The following is a 26,342-nucleotide window of genomic DNA, read 5'->3' as shown; positions in this document are numbered from 1 at the left end:
GTCTTTCCACAACTCAATCTTTGATCGCAGATAGTACAGAAGGCTTTGCTCTAATCTGAGGCAGACACTCAAAAAAACCCTCCACTCCGCTGAGCCCTGGAATGATGGCACTTTGGTGTTGGTATCAGCAGCTGACCTTGAAGAGCATGTTGGCTGGCTGTCCATAGGTGGTTATACATGCCGCCAGACACTGCCACCAGCTGTTTCTGATGATGACGAGCTCCCCTTGCTTCTTTCAGCAACTCGTCTCCTCCTACTCCTCTCTGACCACCCTCTGAACTGTCCCCCTGTTCATCTTGTCAATTAGGATCCCACGTGACATCCATGGCAGTATCATCATCATCATCATCATTATCCTCCACAGCTTTGCTTGTATCAGACACCTCCAAAACTGCACCAACAACAGGTACTTCAACCTTACACCTTAGATCCATACTGGCGCCTAACTCAGACATATGAGGTGGTGGTGTAACATGCTTAGCGCCGTCATCTTGTAACAAGAATGGCTGTGAATCAGTTAATTCCCCACCAAATAACTCCTGCGAAGTGTCAAATGGGGTAGATGTGGTGCTAGTAGTAGCAGTGGTGGCTGCAGAGGAAGATACTGTATATCACAGTTTCGTGCGGAAGCTGAGGAAGATGAGGTGTTCTGTGTTAAATAGTCAACTACGTCCTGGCAATCTTGGGAGTTAATGGCACATGCCTTCTGAACACTGTACTTTGGTCCAGGGCCACACAAAATCACGCCACCTTGACCTCGAACAGACCTGCTGGGTAGCTTGCCTCTGGCTCTGCCTCTGCATGTTGTTTTGTCCATATTGGGGGGATGAAGTGAAAGGTATGCACTGACTTGACTAATACAATGTGCGGTTACACAGGTGCAGTGAAAAGGTGACTGCTGGTACAACAATGTGCGGTTACACAGTTTCAGTGAAAAGGTTGCAGTGACTGCTGGTACAACAATGTGTGGTAACACAGGTGCAGTGAAAAGATTGCAGTGACTGCTGGTACAACAATGTGCGGTAACACAGGTGCAGTGAAAAGGTGACTGCTGGTACAACAATGTGCGGTTACACAGGTGCAGTGAAAAGGTGACTGCTAGTACAACAATGTGCGGTTACACAGGTGCAGTGAAAAGGTTGCAGCAACTACTGGTACAACAATGTGCGGTTACACAGGTGCAGTGAACAGGTATGCAGTGACTGGTATATAAAACTGCGTGCTGTTACACAGGTGCAGTGAAAGGTATGCAGGGACTGGTATTACAAATGTGCAGCTGTCACACACACAGGTACAGTGAACAGGTATGCAGTGACTGGCATATAACACTGCATGCTGTCATGCAGGTGCAGTGAGCAGGTATGCAGTGACTGGTATCAATACAATGTGCAGCTGTCACACGCACAGGTGCAGTGAACAGTTATGCAGTGACTGGTATATAACACTGCGTGCTGTCACGTAGGTACAGTGAACATGAACAGGTAAGCACGGTCAGATTGGTATTACAAGTGTGCAGCTGTCACACACACAGGTGCAGTGAACAGTTATGCAGTGACTGCTGGAATATAACACTGCCTGCTGTCACGCAGGTGCAGTGAACATGAACAGGTATGCACGGTCGGACTAGTATTACAAATGTGCAGCTGTCACACACAGGTGCAGTGAAAAGGTAGGCACTGAATGTGCTGGGCCTTGCACAGTATAGCAATTAGCAAGAGCCAGCTGCGACACACAGGGCTGTATAATGCAGTGTCAGTGGCACACTGCACAAGAACATTAGCTCTGAAAAGAGCTCTTTTTGTGGTGCTTTTCAACAACAAATATCAGTTAGGAGCAAGCTACAAGAGCCTAACTAAGCTTTCCCTATCTCTGCAGCAGATTCCTCTCCCTTCTCTCACTACTGCAGCAACACTGAGTGAAATAATGGACGACACAGCTGTCGAGGAGGGAGTGCAGCCTGATTGGCTGTCATGTGTCTGCTGACTGTGATGTAGAGGGTCAAAGTTTAGCCCATTGATGTAGTATAGGGGCGGGTCGAGCTCACCATAAAGTTCACGTTTCGATGCGAACGCGAACTACCGATGTTCGCGCGAGTAAGTTTGCGGCCAAACCGTTTGGGACAACTCTGCATCTGCTATTTATAGCTGCAGTTTACCTAATGGGTGGCCCTGGTAACCACTATTTTATCAGATGCTTGTAGCTGCAACTAGTATGGGTGTCTATGGCGCCAGCCAAACTTCCTCGGCACCTGATATTTATCGCTTTTTGGCAGGTTGCGGCACAGAGGCAGGAGTTAAAGTTAGGCATAAGTGTGTGTGGGGGGGGGGGGGGGGGCGGGGGGGGAGTCGCTTGGTTAGAGTTAGGCATTTAGGGTTAGGCATCAGTAGGGAATGGGATAGGCATCAGTAGGGGGATGGTTAGGATTAGACATCAGTGGGGATTGGTTAGGGTTAGGCATCGGTAGAGGGAGGGCTTGTGTGAGAATAGGGTTAGGTTTAGCAATAATAAAATATCTGTAAAATTTACTGACATTTCACTATCAGAATTAGCTATGCCCAATAGTAGAATATCAGTAATTACACTAATATTTTACTAGCATTTATCACTGGCACCCTTATTTCCCTCATTTTGCAAAAAGATAGACTTTAAACACTGTTATTACAGCAACTGTGATGTAGGATGGGATGCTTTCTGTATGTGATTTTAACTATTATTATTATCATCAGTAATGCTATAGTACCAGCACTCTTCTGCAGTGCATGACAGGAAACATCAAATCATTTGTATCACTAAATGTCCCTCCGCAGGGCTCAACAATTATGTATTTTTTTTCTAATAATTACTCAAAATCTGTATCTCCATTCTTGATCTAGAGACATATTAATAATGCAGCGATTAATGAATGGAAGTCAGCTAGGTCATTCCATAACCCTGCCAACCAGTGGAAACATGTACAACATGAAAGGCTTCGTGGGAAATCTATCACATACATTTCAACCCTAATCCGTTATGGATGTATCAGCTCATTAAATTTAAATCACCATCTTATCCACAGGGGGCATGGAAGGATTAAACAAGGAACACAATTAACAATGTTAATGTAACAAGGCAAAGCAGTGATCAAGAATGCAGAAATAATAACAATAAAAAAACAACAACAGGTTACTGAGGCCTTCAGACTGAGTTAGTAAATTGATGAACTGCACTTTTCAGATACAATGACCCCTAAAACTACAATAATAAAACTAATGGTGTATTGCTGAGCCATAGTTTCTACAATATTAATGTGCATGTATAACAAAAAAACTCATACAGTTATGAATAAATACCGGTACATCACACGAGTCAGTTAAACTGCTTTCTGGCTTATAACAGTAAAACCTCCAATAAGTTGTTATTAATAGCAAAATGTAAAGCAAGATTAAGTGCAGCAATTACAGACTGAATTTTACCAATAAACCATGATTCCCAAAAAGGAAAAAATCCTGCCTGCAGGTATGCCAGCTCTTCAACTTCACAGAGAGAAAATGTCTGGACAGTGCAATGAGGAATCCATTACCGCACTCATAAAGTAGAGTCATTTAAACATGTCAAGGTGAATTGCAATAAAACTGTTAAGTCTTTCACAGGAGAATAGCCGTGCTTCCATAAAAGAGCCCCTTTAAGTGCTCAGAAGAGGAGAGGAGACCATTAAACATATCCCCCAGCTTGAAGAAATCTCCCCAACAACGGCTAGTTCCTCCGAAAATAGTTACTTAAAAAATGGTTTATGTGTAAGGCCTCGTTTACACGATACACATTGTAAAATCCATGCAAAAACCCATGCAAAATTGTTAACGTATTCATTATTTTGTGTGCGTTTTGGTAAGAATATTCTACACAGCGCATACCCTACCATGAACTTTGCTGAATGGAAGTGCCCACCATTGCCCATCGCTAAAGATGGATCGAACCTCCGATTTTCGGTTCACAAACCTCGAAGGCGAACTTCCGCAAAACTTTGCGAACCGCAATAGACTTCAATAGGCAGGCGAACTTTGAAAATTACAAACATTTATGCTGGCCACAAAAGTGATGGAAAAGATGTTTTAAGGGGTCTAACACCTGGAGGGGGGCATGGCGGAGTGGGATACACGCCGGATTTTACGCACAGCAGCGTTTTAAGGGCAGAAATCATATTTTATTGCTAAATTAGAGGCCTAAAGTGCTTTAAAACATCTTGCATGTGTATACATCAATCAGGGAGTGTAATTAGTGTACTGCTTCACACTGACAGACCAAACTCACTGTGTAACGCACCGCAAACAGCTCTTTGTGTAGTGATGACCATGCTGGACTGGTGTGCACCATGGCGAGATTGCTCTTCCTCAGTTATGTCAGGTTAGGTAATGTCTGACTGCTTTATCAACTTTCGATGGTTCTTTCTTTACCACTGTTAAAGCTTACATCTATTTTTTTTAAATTACTTTTTCTGCTGGCTGTTCAGTACCTTTAACGAGAATCTGTTATGGAGGGCAAGTCTGCCATTCATTCAACTGTGTGACTGATAAACTTTCCATATTACTTTCTCAGTACCATGGTGACCACGGGTAATGGCCGGGGAATCAGGGTTCGATTCCGGTTTGGAGTGGGAGCCTGAGAAACGGCTACCACCACACATCCAAGGAAGGACCCAAATGTGCCGTATAAGTAATGTACCCTCCCTGACCGTGCTTTGCAGACCAGGCATCCGTGGTCAGATGGACCCTTGACACGATGCCATGTGCCAGAGATGACACCACTTGCTTTTTAACATCACGGTACAGTTTGAGTTTCGCCTTTTTAGAAAAATAATTGCGGCCTGGTATCTTCTACTGCGGTGACCCAATCGCCACAAATTTTCGGAAGGCCTCAGAGCCCACCAGCTGGTATGGTAACAGCTGGAGAGTTAACAGTTCTGCCAAAGCCAGCTATCAGACACCGGGCAAGGGGGTGACTGGCAGACATTGGCTTCTTCCGCTCAAAGATTTCCTTAACCTGGCTGCTGCTGTGGGCAAAGGAGCAGGAACGACTACCACCACACATCCAAGGAAGGTAGCAGGTCCCGACTCAGGGAGGTAGTGACGAAAAATAACAATACAGGAGGACTCTTTCGAGGCCCTGCTGTATATGAGACGAATGAATGTTAAATCCTTTAACGACAATCTGTTATGGAGGGCAAGTCTGCCATCCATTCAAGTGAAAGGTATGCACTGACTGCCAGGTATAATACAATGTGCAGTCACAGATGCAGTGAAAGGTATGCACTGATTGGTATAATAATACAATGTGCAGTGAAACAGATGCAGTGAAAGGTAAGACGGGTCTACACGGAGCGATCCGGCGGCTCAATTAGCCGCCGGATCGACTCTGCCGCATCCCCGCGCGTACCCGCTCGTCCGTGCGTGCTTTGGATTCGATCCCCCCTCATCCCCGCCGGCGCCGCTTATCTTCCGCTCGATTCCCCACTATTGTTCGCTCGCGGGAAACGAGCGGGGACTCGGCCATGGCGAGATCGGACCTGTCGGATCTTATCAATCGAGCCGCATCAGCGGCTCGATTCAAAAGACACATAGTGCCGTGTAGACCCAGCTGTATGCAGTGACTGGTATTACAATACAATATACACAGGTATGCACGGACTGGTATATAAAACAGCTTGCGGTTACACAGGTGCAGTGAACAGGTATGCAGTTACTGGTATTACAAATGTGCAGCTGTCACACACACAGGTACCCTGAACAGGTATGCAGTGACTGGTATATAATATAACAATAAGTATCAGCAAGGAGCAAGCTAACAAGCCTAACAAGAGCCTAACTAAGCTTTCCCTATGTCTACAGCAGGTTCCTCTCCCTTCTCTAATTACTGCAGCCACACGAGTGAGGGAAATGGCCGACGCTGCCTGCCTTTTATAAGGGGGGGGGGAAGTGTAGCCGGATTGGCTGTCATGTGTCTGCTGACTGTGATGTAGAGGGTCAAAGATGAGCCTAATGATGTAGTATAGGAGGCGGGTTGGACTCGCATATAGTTCGCGGTTCAACGCGAACAACTGATGTTCATGCGTTCGCGTTTGCATGCGAACCGTTCGGGCCATCTCTACCCATCGCTCTTCCAGTGTGTTGTATTGTCCACATTAATAAAGCACATGACCTGCGGGCCTCAGTAACACACACTTCTATTGGGAGTCAAAGATTGGAAAGAGGGTCCATCAAACCTCCAATGTAAAATCCAATTTGTGATACCAATCCAGACTCGACCAATTCAAGCCAGGAGATACTCCAAAATATTATTGTTTATTTACAGCGGTTATACAGCATAAACAGACTAGCACGACATTTCGGGCTCTCTGCCCGAAATGTTGTGCCAGTCTGTTTATGCTGTATAACCACTGTAAATAAACAATAATATTTTGGAGTATCTCCTGGCTTGGATTGGTCGAGTCTGGATTTGTATCACAAATTGGTATTGTCCACATTGCCATGTGATATTGGTGAAAGAATAAGCAGGTATTGACCTAGTGACACTTGGCATTTGGCAGCTTAGTGAGGGAGGAAGAGGTGGACATAGTTTTTGAGTCTGAGTCTCACTCCATAAACAGTTAACGCAAGTTCGCTTTAAAGCTTAACTCCATGTAAAAATGTTTAAAGGTTTGGATAGGAAAAGAAAGAGATGGAACTTCTGCCAAGTAATTCAGTGCTGCCTGTGCCCGCAATGGAGAGAATTCCACTTATTTCCTATTACTCTCATAGGTGTTACAAAGGACAGAAGTGAGGGAATTTCTTAAAACAGACCTCAAGGACAGCTTTGTACTTTCTTCCCTTTGAGTAAGCAGTCTTGTTCAGCATTTATTCTAGGAACTGGACTCTTTTCACTACAGCAGACCCTCCCTTCCATGTGAAGCCCTCCTTGTACAAAAAGAAGGCACCATGTGAAGAACCTCATATTTCATGTGTAGTCCCTTTTCATATGCAGAACCCCCTCATGTGCAGTAACCCACTCTTCTTTCAACAACAGCTCCACTTACATATGCAGATGTGCACTGACTCCACCCTCTTACAAGTGCAGATTCCTCTGTGTATGTTTCCTTCTTCCTCTGCAACCAGGTTTTCTATGAGCAAACTCTATGAGAATAGTATTGCGGAGAGTAGTACTGGGGAAAGTACTACTGGGAAGAGTAGTTTTGGTGGGAATGGTATTGGGGGAGTACTGCTGGGGAGAGTACTACTGGGGACAGTAGTACTGGTGTGAATGGTATTGATTAGTGCTGGGAAGTGTAGTTTTGGTGGGAATTGTATTGGGGAGAGTACTACTGGGGACAGTAGTATTGATCAGAATGGTTTTGGGGAGAGTAGTGCTGGGAACTGGGAAGAGTAGTTTTGGTGGGAATGGTATTGATGGGAGTACTGCTGGGGAGAGTACTATTGGGGCAGTAGTATTGGTGATAATGGTATTGGGGAGAGTTCTGCTGGGGAGAGTACTACTGGGGAGTAGTATTGGTGAGAATGGTATTAGGGAGAGTAGTGCTGGGAAGAGTAGTTTTGGTGGAAATGGTATTGGGGAGAGTACTAATGGGGACAGAAGTATTAGTGAGAATTGTATTGGGGAGAGTAGTGCTGGGAAGAGTAGTTTTGGTGGGAATGGTATTGGGGAGAGTACTACTGGGGACAGTAGTATTGGTGAGAATGGTATTGGGGAGAGTAGTGCTGGGAAGAGTAGTTTTGGTGGGAATGGTATTGGGCAGAGTACTACTGGGGACAGTAGTATTGGTGAGAATGGTATTGGGGAGAGTAGTGCTGGGAAGAGTAGTTTTGGTGGGAATGGTATTAGGGGGAGTACTGCTGGGGAGAGTACTACTGGGGGCAGTAGTATTGGTGAGAATGGTATTGGGGAGAGTTCTGGGGAGAGTTCTGCTGGGGAGAGTACTACTGGGGAGTAGTATTGGTGAGAATGGTATTAGAGAGTGTAGTGCAAGGAAGAGTAGTTTTGGTGGGAATGGTATTGGGGGAGTACTGCTGGGGAGAGTACTACTGGGGGCAGTAGTATTGGTGAGAATTGTATTGGGAAGAGTTCTGGGGAGAGTACTACTGGGGAGTAGTATTGGTGAGAATGGTATTAGGGAGAGTAGTGCAAGGAAGAGTTGTTTTGGTGGGGATGGTATTGGGGAGAGTACTACTGGGGACAGTTGTACTGGTGAGAATGGTATTGGGGGGAGTACTTCTGGGAGAGTAGTTTTCGTTATTTGTTCTGAGGGTGGCCTTTCCTGAAAAACTGTCTTTCACAAATCGATACCATTTCTGTAGCCATACCACCTAACCAAACTATATTCATATTTTTTTTTTGTTAATTTAATCCACTTGAAATCCTGTTCTGTGTATCCCCTCTCTGCTTTTATTTGGTACAAATAATTTGTATGCTTCTAGCTAACTAATCTCTTCCAAATCTACCGTGTTCCAAAATGATGTTGCTTGTCATGGTCTGTTTCTGCTACTTGCTATGCTGGTAACTACATTACATGCTAATTTGCTCTGAAATTATTTACTGGATTTCAGCTCCAACTGGCTATTTCTTTTCCAGTGAGGAAAGACTTTCTGAAATGTGATGTCTGATGTTATAGTCATTCTGAGACCTTGAAATTATGGTTAAAACTTTTGGCTAAATGTGAAGTTGTATTTCCCATAATGGACCTATGGATATTATCTGTACTTTACCTGTCTCCACAACATCACTGGACAGTGGATGTGGGAGAAGGTACATCCAGCAACAGGACTGATGTAGCCCACAGATAAGAATAACAAGCAGCCCCGTTTAAAGCCACAGACATTACAGGGCGTGGCTTGGAGTGCAGTGCTGGGGAAAGGCGCAGTAAATTACTGTCAGTGCAGTGAAAACATATTTTCCCTGTCCTGAGAGACAGTGGTAAGGGTCTGGAGAGAAAAAGCTTTCTGCTCTCTTGTTCAATGGTTTCTTGCCTAAGGTGGCAAAATGGCTAGAAACAGCATCACAAGACTCTCTACAGCTCAGGTGATCATCTCTTTTAGCTCCGGATTGCTGCGCTGTAAAACCTAGAGCATTGCAGAATAGTACATTAAGGATGGAGAGTGTGTGTCACCCTGTAGTGTTCATTTTTCCATTCAATTAATAATATTGCATTATGGGCCTCAGAGATCCTACATTATTATAACTGTTTACATGGGCATAGCTAGCAGGGGGCAGCAAAGTGTATTTTCACCACCTACACAAAAAATAATACAAATTTGCAACATTTCTTTTATGTATCTAGGGCCCAGATTATGTAGTGATTTAAGTGTCAGTAGGCCGATCTTGAATAGGATCCTCCACTTAGTTAGCCAGTGAAGGGAGTGCAGGACTGGTGTAATGTGGCAGTGACGGGGTTGGTTGGGTAACAGTCTGGCAGCAGTATTCTGTATCAGCTGTAGGCGGTACAAGTCCTTTTTTGGAAGGCCGGTGTAGAGAGCATTACTATAGTCCAGTCAGGATGTAATGAAGGCATGAACTAAGGTTGGCAGATCTTCTGGGAGGATGAGGAGCTTGATTTTTGCAATGTTCTTCAAGTGAAAATAGGATGATTTCACCACAGCAGAGATGTGAGTTCTGAGGTTTAAATCCCCATCAATTAAAACTCCCAGGCTACGCACATGCTCAGAGCTGTGTAGATCTGTGCCTCCTATTACCAGTGGTAAAGACTGCGACTGAAATTGTTTTGTTGTCATGCACTGCCCTCCGATCAGAAGGACTTCAGTTTTATCAACATTTAGTCTCAGCCAGCTGTCACTCATCCATTGCTGTAGTTCCGCTAAGCAGGCGTTTATAGTTTTAGTTGGGTCTGTCACACCAGGCTTGAAGGAAAAATATAGTTGGGTGTTGTCAGCATAGCAGTGGTATGTTAGGCCATGTTTTTGGATTCGTTTTTCAAGCGTTAACATGTAAATTGTGAAAAGCAGGGGAGAAAGGATTGAGCCCTGGGGCACCCCATACTTAACCACTTTACCCCCGGCGGTACGAATTTCTCCGCCCCTTTTTTCCCTCCTAAAAAACCAGGGACGCAGAAATCCGTACCTTCCGCGCTCCCGCCGCTGTCCGTGCTACCGCCGCTCGTGCGCGCACACCTGCCGCTCGTGCACGCCGCCGCCCGCTTGCCCGGAGATCAATGAATGGGAAAATCCATTCCCGTTCGTTGATCTAGCCCCCGCAATGATCTGCTGCTTCTTTCAGAAACAGCGCGATCATTGTGAGTCTCCCAGCCTCCTACTGCTTCCTGTAAGCGTCCTTCCGGTCGCTTACAGGTCGCATGTAAACATACTCACTGTGGCCATCTTGTGTCCAAATAGTAAACTACACCCTAATGCATTTTACACGTACAAATAAATTGTTTTACATAATAAATTAACTCATTACCTCCCACACTCCCCAATTTTTTTTTTTTGTAATTTAAAAAAAAAAAATATATACAATAAAAAAAAACATAAATAGTTACCTTAGGGACTGAACTGTTTAAATATTTATGTCAAGAGGGTATAACACTGTTACTTTATAAACTACGGGCTTGTAATTAGGGATGGACGCAAAACTGAAAAAAATGCACCTTTATTTCCAAATAAAATATTGGGGCCAAACATTGTGATAGGGACATAATTTAAACGGTTTTATAATCGGGAATAATGGGCAAATAAATTTCATGGGTTTTAATTACAGTAGCATGCATTATTTAAAAACTATAATGGCCGAAAACTGAAAATAATAATTTTTTTCCTATTTTCCCCATTAAAACACATTTAGAATAAAATAATTCTTGGCATAATGTCCCACCTAAAGAAAGCCTAAACAAGATATAGTTCATTTCATTGCAATAAGTAATAATAAAGTTATAGACGAATGAATGGACGGAGCGCTGAAAGGTGAAAATTGCTCTGGTGGTCAGGGGGTAAAACCCCTCAGTGGTGAAGTGGTTAAGTGGTACAGAGGTGGACAGGAATGGCCCCATAGACACCTTTTGGGTTCTGCCACTCAAGAAGAATTGGAACCACTGGAGAACTATGCCAATACCGCAACATTCCTATAGCCTACTTATCAAGCTGTCATCTATAAGAGATGTAATTCTTCTCTTTGCAATGCTTTCCAAATCCTGCAGTCCACTATTGCCTTAACGCCAACTTCCTCCCAAAGGTTAAAGCAGAACACCATGCAAAAAGTTTTGTTTAGGATGTAGGAGGAAACCAAAGCACCAGGAGGAAACCCACACAGACAGATAGAATACAAAACTCCATACAGACAGTGTCCTGTGTGAGATATGATCCTGGGACTGTATAGCTCCAAGGCTAAACAATATCCGCTACATACCATACTGCCTGTTATATGTTATATTCCAATGTCAGACTTTTTATGCCTGATTAACTAAGGCTGCAGAGCAAACATTGAACAACATACCGGTAAGTGCTCCACAAACCTTGCCTGGATTTATTTGGTTAAAAGGTGGCAGGAAAAGCATGAGCCATAGCAGGGTCACTTATGTTCACCAGTGCTCTGCATTTTTCTCCAATCTTTCATAACACCATAAAATCACATATATAATTGCTACACTAGCCATCTCATTTCAGTCTGCGACCAGCTGTGATTTTGTAGACATGACAAATTCCCCAGTAACCACTGTCCAAAATGGGCTGTGCTAAAACTAGGATGTATAAAGGTCAACTGAAGTGAGAGTGATATGGAAGCTGCCATATTCATTTCCTTTGAAGCAATACCAGCTGCCTGGCTGTCCTGCTAATCCTCTGCCTCTAATACATTTATCCATAGACCCTGAACAAGCATATGCAGAACAGTTGTTTCTGACATCATTGTCAGATCTCACAAGATTAGCTACATGCTTATTTCTGGTGTCAATCAGGCACTACTGCAGCCAAATAGATCAGAAAGGCTTGTTTTAGGGAAATAAATATGGCAGCTTCTATATTTTTCTCACTTCAGACGCACTTTACTGGGAAAAAATAGTGTGTGTGTGTGTTTGTGTGGGGAAGAGATAAAAAAATTAGCCTACACATCATCATCTTTACTACTGGCAGACAAGAAAGAAAACTAGACAGCACCAACTGCCATTATCTATAACCACACCTATTAACAATGTGATAGGCTAAAAGGTCGTTGCTTTTTATAGATATACATTTGCAGGGCCGGGCCGAGGCAGAGGCGAGAGAAGCTCCAGCCTCAGGGCGCAGTGTAGGAGGGGGTGCACAACTCACCCAGCTATCTTTCCCCTATTGTGTTTGAAGCAGAGAAATAAGAAAAGGGGATAAATGGCCGTGACTCCAAGCCAGATAACTAGAGATTAAGGTGTTGGGGGCCCTGAGGTGCCTCTTAGTCTAATAGCAATCAGTGTGTGACAGCTGGGGTGGGAGGGATGGAGGGGCGCACTTTGGTGTCTCAGCCTTGGGTGCTAGAGGACCTTGTCCAAGCGCTGTACATTTGCACCGAGGGAGATTCCCACAATGCAAGAGGGTTTACAGAAAGGAAACTGTCATGACCATGATCACAACATCACACTGCGGGAGGGGTTTCACCACAGTATCAGCCCCCCTCCCGATGATCTAGAAAAGGTAAAGATTTCTCATGGGAAAGGAGGTATCAGCTACTGATTGGGATGAAGTTCAACACTGGGTTAATGTTCCCCTTTAAGAAGTGCTATTCTAGTATTTATGAATAATTATTTATAAAAATGTACACAGTGCTGTTGCCAACAGAAACCAGATAGGTATTTGTTATATTTTCCTTTCTACTATATTATGAGTAATAACTACAGCTTTCCTTCTTACTTTTTTTTTTTTTAGCTCAGCCACAGTGTGTTTTAATTCGTTTTAATGAACTACCTCAACTGCTCATGTTTCCTGGAAAATTACTCTGGTCTTCATAATGGAAAGATAAATAGTAGTAAATTCTTATATATACACAATTCACATACCAATAAGACTGCATTATCTCAGTTGGACAGTAGATGGCACTGCATCCCCTATTTTGCATGCTTAATAGCCATAAATGCATATTACATGGATGAGCGCACAACACTTCCACACAGCATTTTTTATACTTAGTAAAACACTGGAACGTTTAAATTTACAAATAGTTTCCTATCATTTACAAAGCGCCCATTTAAACAGTAATTTAAAGAAGTAATGGATCTTACTTCTAGTCCACACTATTGCATGCAACAAGAATGTGTAATTATTAAGCTCATCTGCCATCATCTCTCTTCTCTTTCCCCACTCCATCACATCACATTTGTATAGGAGAGCAGGATGTTTGGCCATGGGTCCTCTGTGTGCTCATCAGATACCAGGAGATGGGAGAGCTTTGCAAAGGTTTCAAATTCCTTTGAGTTATTTACAAAGGTGAGCATAAGATGCAGACAGATATTTCAGGATGGGCTAGTGACCTGTCTGACATAACAATGCACATACCTCCCAACCTTCCAAGATAGGAAGGACAGACCCTTTCTTTCTTCCAAAAGACACAGCTCTAGTTACTGTATATCAGGAACAGATCAAGACAAGACACATAACATTTATATTGTGCTTTTCCCCTGGTGGACTCAAAGCGCCAGAGCTGCAGCCGTTAGGACGCGGCTCTATAGGCAGTAGCAGTGTTAGGGAGACTTGTCCAAGGTCTCCTACTGAATAGGTTCTGGCTTACTGAACAGGAAGAACCCTGGTCTCCTGTGTCAGAGGCAGAGCCCTCAATCATTACACCATCCAGATCACAAATAAAAACATTGGTTCCCATTAATGGTACAATATGATTGAATTGTACAGAAAACAGCATAATGTTTGGTGAAAATCGATGTGAAATGATTAAATGATTCTTTGGTCGATTGGAATTAAAAATTCCTTTCGTCCAAAAGTTGGATTTTATGATCGTATCTGAAGAGAGAAAATGCCCTAATCGACCTGTTTATGGGAACAATCAATATTACCTTCTTATTACTTTTGATTGTAAAAAGTGCATTGAAAGTTCGCATCTGATTAAAAAATTGTACCATTAATAGGCACTTTAAAGGAGAACTCCACCTAGTGCTATTTGGACCTGTAGGTGGAAGTGAGTACTGGCTGTAGTCACTTTGTCATACTGGTCAGGTGGCCGCCATTTTGACCTAACGTTGTGATGACCAATGGCTGTTGAACTCTTTTGCACATCTTGAGCCTCAAGCCAGCAGGGTTGCTCGTAAACTACGCCAGCGCGAATCTACGCATCGTAGTACGCAACTACGCATCGTAGTTCGTAGGCGAAGTTTAAGAACTACACTTACGCATTTCCGCGTAGTCGTAGTCCCGCTATGCGTAGCTTCGCCCGCTACGCGTAGTTGACGTATGTATTGCGAAGTCAACTACGCGTGCGGTAACTGCATTTATATGGGTCATTGCGCATGCGCAGAAATTTTATTACCCTTTATACGCATACAATTCCACATTGGATGTTGGAATGTATGCTTAAATTAGTTTGTGTATGCGCATAGTTAGCAGATTATTGCGGAAATTTTTCCGCATAAGGGCATAAGCAGTCGCATCAACTACGCTACGCAATACGTGAAGCTTGCGTATTTTAATACGTAGTCTACGGTATGCTAACGTAGCGAAGAGGCTGATTTCGTTGCCGTAGATTGCGAAGCGTATTTGCGTAAAAATACGCGTAGTTCCAGCGTAGCGAAGTTGGCTGCCTACGACCATCCCTGCAAGCCAGGAGTGCTTGTAAAATGTTGTATTTATTGATAGCCACCTGATAAGTGAATATGATTTGCATTGTCACCAAATGACACTGGGTTCAGTTTTTCTTTACCTAGTTTCACCTCTTTCACAGCCCATCCCTAAAAGAGAGCTGTAGTCCAACCCCCTCCCCCTTATACTGGTAGGTTCCTTAACTATCAGGATTAAGTGATACCTTATTGGGAATAGGAACCCAAGTAGATAAGCAGAAAAAAAGTCTCCTGCACTTTCTATAAACAGGAGTGCTGAGCATGACATTGTAAAAGACCTCAAGTTTTGGTGTACTTAAATGGAAATGTAATCCTACGTGAGTTTAGCAAATAAAATAATGCTAAATGTTGTTTTTTCCTAAGAATCTCAGCATTGCTTGTCTTACGTGGTGGTGTCAAATGTATTCAGCTGTTTTACCTTACCTGACATCATGGGCAGACTTATTGGTAGAGAAGCTTCACCTCACTTCCACCTACCTAAGGCTCATCTGAATACCACATTAAGCCATTACAGAGTATATAGATTCTGATCCTCTATTCTGTGACTACCTTCTTCACAGGGAGAGGCTTCACTCCTCCCCAATTTGAAAAGCTACACTACCTCCCCTTTTCCAGCCTTAACAATGACAGTGACTAGTGGTCTCTGCTATGGAGCTGACAGCTGTAAGTCAATCTTTATTTACACTAGAGGAGAAGATCAGCTGGAACCACAAGGGACAATGTTCACATCTCTGTGTTTTAAGGGATCACATTATTCTGACTCACTGCATGCAGGCTTTGAATTAAAATCTATGCCCAGTCTCCATTGCAGTTTACACACATTATACATGTATTAAACAATGTGCACAGTGAGAATCCAGCCTTACTCCTTTGTTGCTAGGTTGCTAAGATTTGCACATGTATATTTTGCATTACATCATTAAACACTGTCTTCTAAAAGATTTTAGCTTTCATCTGTTGAGATACAGTATTTTAATTAGAAGTTCAAACTATGCAATGCAGGCATTCAAAGGTTGGACATAAAGTTTTGTATGTTTCTACCACTTTTACAATAGATAAACATATTTATTTCTACAGTTCTGTGCTTACATAAAGAGAAGATCGAGAGACAAGAGACTTTGTTCCCTGAGAGGCTCTGTTGGGAGCAATACACTGGTAATAGTCTCGCTAGTGAAGAATTACTGAACATTACGGATGTTTTTCAATTCCTTTCATATTTTGAACACTCTGCTGTACTGTATTGTATTATGATATTGTGGAGATGTAATGGTATACAGTAAACAGATTGCTTTGACAGTTTGAACAGTTCTTTTGCAAATATTATACATTCAAATTTTCTTCCTATTTAAATAAAAAAAAACCAGATAAACAAACAGAACTATAGAAACAAATGACGGTGTCAGGTTAGGCATAAGCATCATATGATTGTCATCCAATCTAGAGAATAATTCAGATCAGAATATGATCTTATGTTTATGGGCTGTTTTTGCCAGACTTGCCGGAGGGCTGTCGGTGTGGTGTGAGTCCAAGGTCTAAACCTAGGAAGGGACCCAGGGCAACACATATGACTGACTTCCCAAGAAGAAAGGACTACTGTTTATAAATGCTTGTCGACAAGATGGATTTAATCTCTATAACAGTACTGTGTGTAATCAGAAAAGCAGACTTGCACAAGATTGCTGATGAAATCTCTCATGGTCACACTGTCTGTAAATGATGAATTTTCAAACAGAGAATGTCCACATGCCGGGCTGGCAGTCTCCCTTGTGGGAGCCATGGCTAACACGGTACAACACTTTACTGCTTCCCTTGTGGGAGAACCTGTCAGTCTGTTGTTGGCTTACCGTTGGCCAGATTGGACAGGAAACAATGTGAATGTGTTAGCGGGAGCTTTTAGGGATTCCGGTGGACATTTTGAAAAGCACAGTATCCTGGCTGGTTGCTGGTAGTGTAGGTTGGAGGCAGACATAGGCATTTTAATAGTAAAGGTGATACTGGTATAGGCAATTAGAACAATGAAGGTATATAAACAAATTGAGCAAAGCTTCGGAAACACACTTTCCCAGTCAGATCTGTGTACCCGATTCTGCTGATGCAACAAGTGAAATGTGAACATTTGCCTCAGGGCTCAAGAAAAAACAAGAACATATAGAATGACCAAAAGAGTCAACAAATACCATAAACATAACGGATACATTAAAAGCACTACATTATAGTGTAAGTGTGCAGTTGTATAGAGTTACAGTACACAGTTTGAGCCAGTCAGTGCTGCAGGCTACGACTTATGGATTCTAACATGTACACCTCTGTGATAGGCATTCCAACCATTGGCGAAACATTACCCCTCTCAACCCCTGCCCCGGGGGCTTTGGGTGCCCCTCCTACTCCCATCCACATGCAAAGTACCGTAGGAAGCGTTATATGGACCTGCCTCCAGCACTGCAAATCTCCGTGCATCACAGCAGCACCACTCTCTGTCACCTTTCCCTGAGCTCCAGATCACGGTGAATGGCAGCAGAGAGGGTGTGCTGCACAGAAGAGACCTGCAGCACTGGAAGCAGGTACTATTACATTGACTTACATGTTCCAGTGCTGCAGGTCTCCTCCATACATCACAGCAAACTCTCACACCTGTGAGTCATGTGATTGGGAGCTCGGCAAAGGGCAGAAGAGAGTGCTACTGCTGTGATGCATGGAGATCTGCGGCATTGGAACCAGGTAAATATACTCTGCATGGTGGTGTTGGTTGGGGGGTGGCGGGGATGTTTGTTTACTGTCTGCCTGCCTGGTCCCTTAAGCCGGGGGGAGGTGGGGGGCTATAGACCTAGGGGGCCCCATGCAATCTTTTTTTGCAGGGAGCCCCATGCATGGTAGTTGCGCTTCTGATTTCCCCCAAATATCTTGGTAACTTTTCAACTGTAAAAGAAACGTTTACACTGGTAGCAGCATACTTGCTCAGCTGTCAGCAATCTCATCATTTCAGAATCAAATACCATCTTGAACACTATTTGCATCAGGCTAAAAACATTTCCTCCAGGTGCCATGGCTTCCTCCTATAACCCAGAGCATACTGGTAGGATTATTGGCTCCCTTCCCCTTGTGGCAAGGGCTATAGCTTGTGGGTCTACTGGCCTGGGTACAGTTAGTGTTATTAATGACTGGATGTACTCTGAAAGTGTCCCAGTAAATTTGCCAGCATTATAATGATTCATAACACTCATCTAGCCTTTTACAATCCCACATCAGTCGTCTCAGTCATCTATCTATGGATGACTACTGAGCAACACCACTGTTGTGGAGAAAAGGCACGGGACAAGATTTCAAGCAATTTTGATCATTTTCACAAATGCCAAAAGAAAATGAATGCACTGCATGCACTCACACTATGATAAACATAAATGAGGCGATTCATTTAAAATTGGTAACCAAAAAAATCTTTCCAGTCCAATTGTGTAATGATCCGCTCAGCTGCCTGCGCAGGCAGGCAGCTTTTTGACCACTGTTCAGGTCTGCATTTTGCAGGTCTCTGGAAGAGAGACCTTTAGTCAGTTTTGCAGCTTGCTGCTGCTGGGGAATTTGCATACGTTGGTCATGCAAATTTCCTAGCCACATCCTCTGGAGGTTTGTACTATAAATACCATGTGATATCACAGACCTTCGCTGGTCATAAGGGTTTGTCCTGTGAAACACTCCTGGAGTGTCAGCCTTGCTCATTGTTTAAAGATTAGCTTAGAGTAATTCCTGGGACTGCACTAGGCAGGTTCCCTAGTGCAGTTAGGTTTGCATATCTGTTTGTTTGTCTGTTGCGATTGTCCTGTCCCAGCGGTGGTCGACAGGAAATCGCTCTGTGTGTCTGGGTGCTAACCGGAACAGCGGTTGTTACTGGTAGCCCCTTCTGATCTGTCTTGCCTGGATCACACACGCCTTGCGCTAGTGCTGTGGATCCTTCTGGTCTGCAACTCTCGTGCTGTACTTGGATCGCACTTGCTCTGGCGGAAAGAGCAGTGGATCCAGCTCGCTCTTTATCTATACTTGGATCGCACTCGCTCTGGCGGAAAGAGCAGTGGATCGTATCTCTCACTTATTCCTGTTTTCGTGTATCTGTCTTGTCTGATAAGAACGCTTGCTGGAGGCTCGGTGAGGTAACCGTTAAGCAAGCGCTCGCGTTCTTTGTTTTGTGTTTGTCTGTCGGTGGTTAGTTAGGCGTGCTTGTCTCTGTTGTGCTTAACACGCAGAGACCGCACGGTAAAACACATTCGCTGTTGCGAAGGAGTGCGGTGTTCGCGTTTAGTTAGCGTTTGTTATTTTCCTTATCTTCTCATTGTATGATTTGCTGTGCCTTTGCTACTCTCATGCTCTACCTTGCTGTAGCCTTGTGTCACCTCTCTCGCGATTGCGTTCCTACTTCATATCTGCTGTTGTGTATGCACCGTCGCGGGTTGGCGACTAGATTGGTGCACACACATACAACCTGTCCCTTTGCTCATTCTCATTCGCAATCGCTTCTCAGACGATTGCGTTCTCACTCGGTTTCCTCTGTTGTGTGTCCACTGTCGCAGGTTGGCGACTAGATTGGTGCACACACATACATTCCTCTTCTGTGCTTATTCTGTCTTGTGTCGCTGTTAGCAATCAGCATCTCTTGCGATTGCCTTCTCACTTTGTCTTCATGGTTGTGTGTTCATCGTCGCAGGGTGGCGACTAGATTGGTGGACACACATACCCTCTGTTGCTTTGATCTCTCTCTTTCAGGGCTATCTTGCCCTGCGTTTCTTCCCTTCGTGCAATTCCTGTCTTGCGTCTGTGGCAGGGCAGAGGAGCTGTTCCTCTGCACTCCACAGCTCCACCTGCCGACAGGAATTTCCCTCTACAGGTGCATTGCACCTTTTGCTGGGTTCCCTCAAATTATACACTTGTGGAGGATTTCCGCAGTGTCAGCGCACGTCTTGTGCGCTGATCACGGAGAGAATTCCACAATCGTTACAAATTGCTTCTTCTTTTTGAGGAAAGATATCTGGCACCATGAGTTCACCCAGTTATACTGACCCACAACCGCCTGGATTGTACATGTGTTGACTAAAAGGCACCTATAACCCCTCCCCTGCTAAAACACTGTTTGATTTGGAACACTCCATGAGCTCAATTCAAAGAAAATGTTATATATTTGAGTTTTCTCTTTCTGCACCGTATCAGAATGGTTATACATTCAAACACAACATTTAGAAGAGCCAGCTATTTTATTTCCAGCCGAGGGGTGAAGATAAATTAATTAACTGCTGTGTGAGGTCACAGTGATATTATAAAAACATTTCATATGCTCTGATTCAATCCAGATTGGATTTTTGTCCAACCCTTTATAGAGTGAGCTTCAGCCTGTAGTAATATATTGTAGCTTCCCCTTCCTCCCTCACTGAGCTGCTTCCATTGACCATCTATCACCATCTTTAGTCATGTGATAGTGGTGATAGGATTCAAGAGCACCAGTCCAGTGACAGTTGGCCTGTGGGAGCAGCTTAGTGAGGGAGGAAAGGGTGGGCACAATTTACAATTCCAGTGTCCATAAACAGTTGGACACACTTTCAATTTAATATTGGTATATTTTAAAACATCTCCAAAATAATTAGGGCAGATTTATCAAAACTAGTGAAAAAATAAAGAAAAACATCAAAATTGGTTCAACAATGGAGCACTTGCTCGGAGAAATCTATTACATTTTAATAAATCTGCCTTTTTTCTGAATTGAGCCCATCATGCTTATCTGGTGGACAGAGGGTAGAACTAAAAAATGTAAATGTCTCTATTAAATATAATTTTGCCTTTTCTAACATAGCTTATTTAGTAAGAGTGTTTTTTGGTCCCATTGAGTCCCAATATCATTGTGGTTCTAGGCCACCATGAGCTATTTGGGTACTCTGTGCCACCTAAATGGCTGTTACAATTCAGAACTTATGGAATGTTCCACTTCACACAAGGGAAAGTGATTAAATGTAATTACCTCATATTGTAAGAATACATTGAAGTAACATTCTGTGAGGTAATTGCTAATTAGCTTTCAGTCATGGGCAGCCCAGATGCTGAATGCTCTGAGAAGTCTCAGGGTGACCAGTCAGACAATAGAGACTCTGCTGCCTCCACAGAGCTACAAACTCTGCCTGGCTTTTAAGGCTGGACTAAATGACACTACAGAGCTCTTCCATTGGGTCCAATGTGAGTAATATACAGGGATAACAGACAGTATAAAGGTGGCCATACACTGGTCGATGTGCCATTAGATCGACCAGCTGACAGATCCCTATCTGATCGAATCTGATCAGATAGGGATCGTATGGCTGCCTTTACTGCAAACAGATTGTGAATCGATTTCAGCCTGAAACCGATCACAATCTGTTCAGCTGCTCCTGCCGCCTGTCCCCCCCCCGTATACATTACCTGAGGCTGGCTCCCGGGCATCTTCTCCGCACTGCACCGCACCGCTGTTCTTGCTCCATCCCGGCGCTTCCTGTGTTACTCCGTGACCAGGAAGTTCAAATAGAGCGCCCTCTATTTCAACTTCCTGGTCACCGGAGTGACACAGGAAGTATAAGCGTACACTGGGACATGCGGAAATGCGGTGCAGCGAGGAGAAGAGGACCCCGGAGCCAGCTTCAGGTAATGTATACATGCTCGGATCGGGCCCGAATCGTACGCCGCAAGCGACGCGCTCCTACCGCCGGGCGATCGAGGGTAATTTCCCGCACGGCGCGATCGACGGTCCGATCCGATTTCGGGAGGGAATCGGATCGGCGGGTGCGTTTAGCGCAAGCGATTGGCAGCAGATCCGATCCCAGGATCGGATCTGCTGTCGAAACGGCCGTGAATCGAGCCAGTGTATGGCCTGCTTTAGGCAGTTAGCATCTTACCATAGCTATCTAATGTTGCTATTTTTTAATCGGTTTCTAAATCTCCAGGCTTACCATATGTTCTGGAAGTTTACCATTGGCCTGCGGATATATTATGTGCACTGCTATTTTTACCTCTCAGCTGCTCTACCTTTGGGTGAACTCCTACAGGCAAAGTATTGGAAAATAAAGGTAAAAAAAGTCAAAATGTCTGATTTCCAGTAAGTTCCACAACATGACAGAATTAACTAGTAAGTCAGATGTTCAGATTGCCACGTGGATAGGCATCATTTCAGTTGCTGTAATTGTGCCATGCAGGGCATACCTGTAACACCACTGAACATTTCAAAGCATCACAAACTCCTCGTTTTTGGTTTGCTTCAGTCCATGTCACTTTTTTTTATCCCTTTTCACAATATCATTTGAGAGGTACAGACTAACCAGCAAGCTCATGGTGACCCAGAACTCATTGGAGTGTGTAAGGGACTACAATGGTCCTAAAAGCCCCCTTACTAAGATGTTAAAAAAAACAAAAGTTTGCTTTCCTAAAACAGAAAGAATTTGCGATAATTCAGGTTGGAGTGAGCTTGAGATGTCTCCCAGAGCACCACTGCTGAATATATGCAAATTAACCATTGTACCCTTAGAAGCTAAACACACCTCCAGAACCGCTGGAATGCAATGATGTGTCAGCTTGTTAATTTGTACAGAGCCATAATATTCCAACATGCATCCAGACTGTTTCGGATTGTTTGATCCTCATCAGTGCATGGCATGGATTAATTTGGCTCTATGGTGTAGGGCTTGTAAATCCGAGAGGTACAGACTAACCAGCAAGCTCATGGTGACCCAGAACTCATTGGAGTGTGTAAGGGACTACAATGGTCCTAAAAGCTAAATTAACAATTTTTTCACCAATAAATGTTTAGTGAAAACACTCTACACATTTGCCATGCATGCGTTTTATGTAGAAAGCCACCTACGCCCTTGTTTATTTTGTTCAGTTGAACGTTCCCAGGTGACTTTGCCAACCATGTGAAGTTATAAACTGTAAGTGACCATCCAAGACAAGACTATCAATAATAAGATCAAAGAAAGACTTCTTAAAGTGGCACTATTGCTAAAATCCTCTTTTTTAATCCTTTTAGCATACATATTAGTTGATGGAGGACTGATTTTGCACATTATGCATTCTTATTTGAAAGTATTTGTTTGCAGGCAGTAAACATTTAGATACATGTAGTCACGTCAACAGTTGTACCTTTCCGACGCCAAGCTAGTTCATACCATTCTGCAATATGGAGGCATCTTGTAGTGGTTTGGGAGTTGTCGTTATATTGTACCCCTCTGGCCATTTCAGTTCGGTTTTCCCACCTTGTAACCGCTCTACAGAGCAGTTACTGAGCACAGCAGCCGACGTAAAGTGATGGTCGCAGCCTCCTCCGTGCAGGGTGCGACATTACTCAGAGTGGCTGCGTGTAGTTACGCTGCCCGGCCGCCTAGGACCCCTTTCCCTATGCTGGCAATGAAACGGACACCTATTATTGTCCATTTCTATGGTAACCATGTCCGGCTTTCCTATCTGCGCAATCTAGCAGCGGCATCAAAGAGCACACACACACACAAGCGCTACAGCTGTGTGTTGCTCTGTGTGGTGTATTTTTTCCTAAAACCTTTTTTGAATGCCTGCAAAACTGTTGTAAAGGTGTTTGTGTTGAGGAATCAGGTAGATATTTGTTTATGTATTATCCGGTTTTTATATAAAAAAAAAAAAACAACTATTTTGTATAAATATACATATATGATATCTATATACTTATATATCATATATGTATATTTACCAAGGACCATATATGTATATATATAAATTATTTGATTGATAATTGGTAGAATTATCTAATGGTGGGTCTCATGTAGTGCCTAGCACAGTAGCAGCAATTTTTGAATTGTATTAATCACAAATTTCCATGTCAGCTTTTACTTTCTGACATAATTATCATATGGTGTGTGTATATTTTTCTAAGTATACAACAATTTTCCAATAAAGTGCAGTTTTTGAGCAGCATATACTGGTTGTAGTTGTGCTTTTTCTGTTTGCTTGTCCCTTAAAAGGACAACTGTAGTGAGAGGAATATGGAGGCTGCCATATTTATTTCCTTTTAAACAATACCAGTTGCCTGGAAGCCCTGCTGATTTAATTGGCTGCGGAAGTGTCTGAATAACACCAGAAACAAGCATTCAGCTAATCTTGTCAGCTCTTACCATAATGTCAGAAACACCTGATCTTCTGCATGCTTGTTCAGGGTCTATGGCTAAAAGTATTAGAGGCAGAGAATCAGCAGGGCTGCCAGGCAACTGGCATTGCTTAAAGCGGATCCGAGATGAAAAACTAACTATAACAAGTAACTTGTCTATATATCTTATCTAAAGTTTAGATAGTTTACACAGCAAATCTATCTGCAAACAGCTTTAATAGAATATGATTATTTTTTCCTGTGATACAATGACAGCAGCCATGTTGTTTCTAAACATTACACAGAGGCAGGCTTATCTGCATCTTGAGCAAAAAAACCTAATCCCCTCTCCTCCTCCCTCCTCCCCTCTGCCTCTGAAATCTCTGGCTAGTAATACCTCCCCCTCCTCCTGCCCAGACTGAGCTCCCATGAGCCCTTGCTACTGTCTGAAAGTGCCTTGGCTCTCTGAAAACCTGTGGGCGTGGCTTGTTTAGTTTATAGGGAATTCGAGTATTAAAACAAAAACAAAAAAGTATTAAGCTTGAGGAATGCCCTATAAACAATAGGAAAGGAACACAATTATGCAATGAGTAAAAGTTAATCTCGGATCCAGGAAATAAATATGGCAGCCTCCATATCCCTCTCCCTACAGTTGTCCTTTAAATCTACTTGGGCTTCCACTATTAGCTTTAGTCAGGGCAGGCTGGCACAAGCTACTGAGCACAGCTTTGTGTATGACGGCACGTATACTTTAAAGCGCCAATGAACCAACAACAATCATGAATCATTAATGTAGGCATGTGGTCCAGGACTGCTTCCAGCTCAGTGTAAATTCTAAGTGTAAACATTTTATGTACTCTATATAACAAGGCATAAACAGGACACAGACTGCTTGCAAAACACTCAGTAGTCATAAAGTCTGCCTATTACTCCAACTACTAATGTATGTATATTACATATTTCTATTGTGCTGTATTTCTGAAGAGAAATGTGATCGGCTCACGTTACCTGATAATTATGAGTAATATTGACATAGCAGGGACAGTGGGAACGGTTTCCAGCGAGCATAAATGCAGTTTAAACAACTGTAATCTCCTAATGGATATGCTTCAGCTGCTTTCCTTTCAGAAACATGAACCCGTTTCGATGCAGTCATTTATCTGTTTTAACACCTTTAAACCATAAATGACCTGGAACCTGGGAAAACAACGTGCAGAACTTTCAAGCCTCTATCTAGATACATCTGTCAATAAACAAACCGGATGATACATACTTTCCATAAATGGAAAACTGCATCTATACTAACATACACATTTTTTATTACAAAAATAAAAAAATAAGTATGAGAATAAACATATGGACTTTTTTGGAATATAAAGTAAGGAAACGTGTCCTGTAGTAAGTTTATTTATAAAAATGAAAGAATTCCACATTTCAGTCCAACTGTTGTTCATTGCTTTACTAAAATATTTCCACAAGCTGAGCTGTTGGTGGTGTGAAGTTACTAAAAATGACTCTGTGAAGCAAGCTCATAGTGCAAAGCGCAAATTGAAAGCACGCTACATTGTTTGCGATAGATATTAAATTATTTTTCAGAAATTCTTAAGGAATTTATGTTGAAAATGTGATCAGTTTATTGAGGTCATTCATTTGTAAGTCTCTGAGTGGCTGGTTGCACCCATGTGATGTGATCATGTCTGACCTCTTCCTGTTTTAGCCTACACAGGAAGTAGATGTAAAAAATGATTATGTGATAGAGACCAGTGAGTCAGAGACATAAAGTACACACCTCATCCAGGGAAAAGTTTACCCATAATCTTTGAGGCCCCTCAGTTTCATTTGGATCCCCTCCATTGTGTTGCTTTGACTCCACATTAAAGGTCCGACCCGGTGAGGTTCAGCTGCGGCGCATAGTTTGCGCTGTCCATGCACCTCCTTGGTCGCGCTCCTGTCACGCGCAGATCACAAAAGATTTTGACTGCACGGCCTCCTGGCCGCAATAGCAGCATAGGGGGCGATATACAGGCTGGGAACGCGAAGAACTCGCGTTCCCATGCCTGTCGGCCGGTGACGGCGAAACCGGAAGTCGTCGCCGGCGGGTCCAGAAGCATCGGACCGGAGCTGCGAGGGCACCGATCGTCTGCAGGGGGCTGAGGGAAGCCCCAGGTGAGTTAATCGCATTTTTTTTTTTACTTTAGGTTATCTTTAAATCTATAGACATGTATGGAACTGATAGGTGGCCCCTTTGTTCTCTCAGATAGTACTGTCCCCCCAGTGCCACATCCCCTGCTCGGTGATGGACTCTCAGGTCTCTCCCCAATAGTCGTACCCCTGTGCCTCTGCAGAGTACTCAAGGCAGTGGAGCTAGCTCACGTGTCTGGTGGGAAAATGGAAGGGATTAGATTGGAAGCTCCTCTGAGGGACAGTTATTGACATGAATTGTACAATTGT

At 43.3% G+C, this 26,342-nt stretch overlaps 1 long non-coding RNA gene across 1 annotated transcript in view; it reads right to left on the bottom strand.

Moving 5' to 3' along the window:
• LOC137570654 (uncharacterized) overlaps window positions 1-23,003 on the bottom strand; it is a 91,129-nt gene extending 68,126 nt beyond the window's left edge. Inside the window, exon 1 of the long non-coding RNA XR_011031126.1 lies at window positions 22,919-23,003. This is a non-coding gene — a long non-coding RNA (uncharacterized lncRNA). The remainder of the gene's footprint in view (window positions 1-22,918) is intronic.
• Window positions 23,004-26,342: the final 3,339 nt, after the last annotated feature.

Source organism: Hyperolius riggenbachi, chromosome 4 (assembly GCF_040937935.1).
Source record: "Hyperolius riggenbachi isolate aHypRig1 chromosome 4, aHypRig1.pri, whole genome shotgun sequence".
NCBI classification, from domain to species: Eukaryota; Metazoa; Chordata; class Amphibia; order Anura; family Hyperoliidae; genus Hyperolius; species Hyperolius riggenbachi.
Note: the sequence above shows the minus strand (reverse complement) of the source record. Positions and strands in the feature narration are given on the sequence as shown.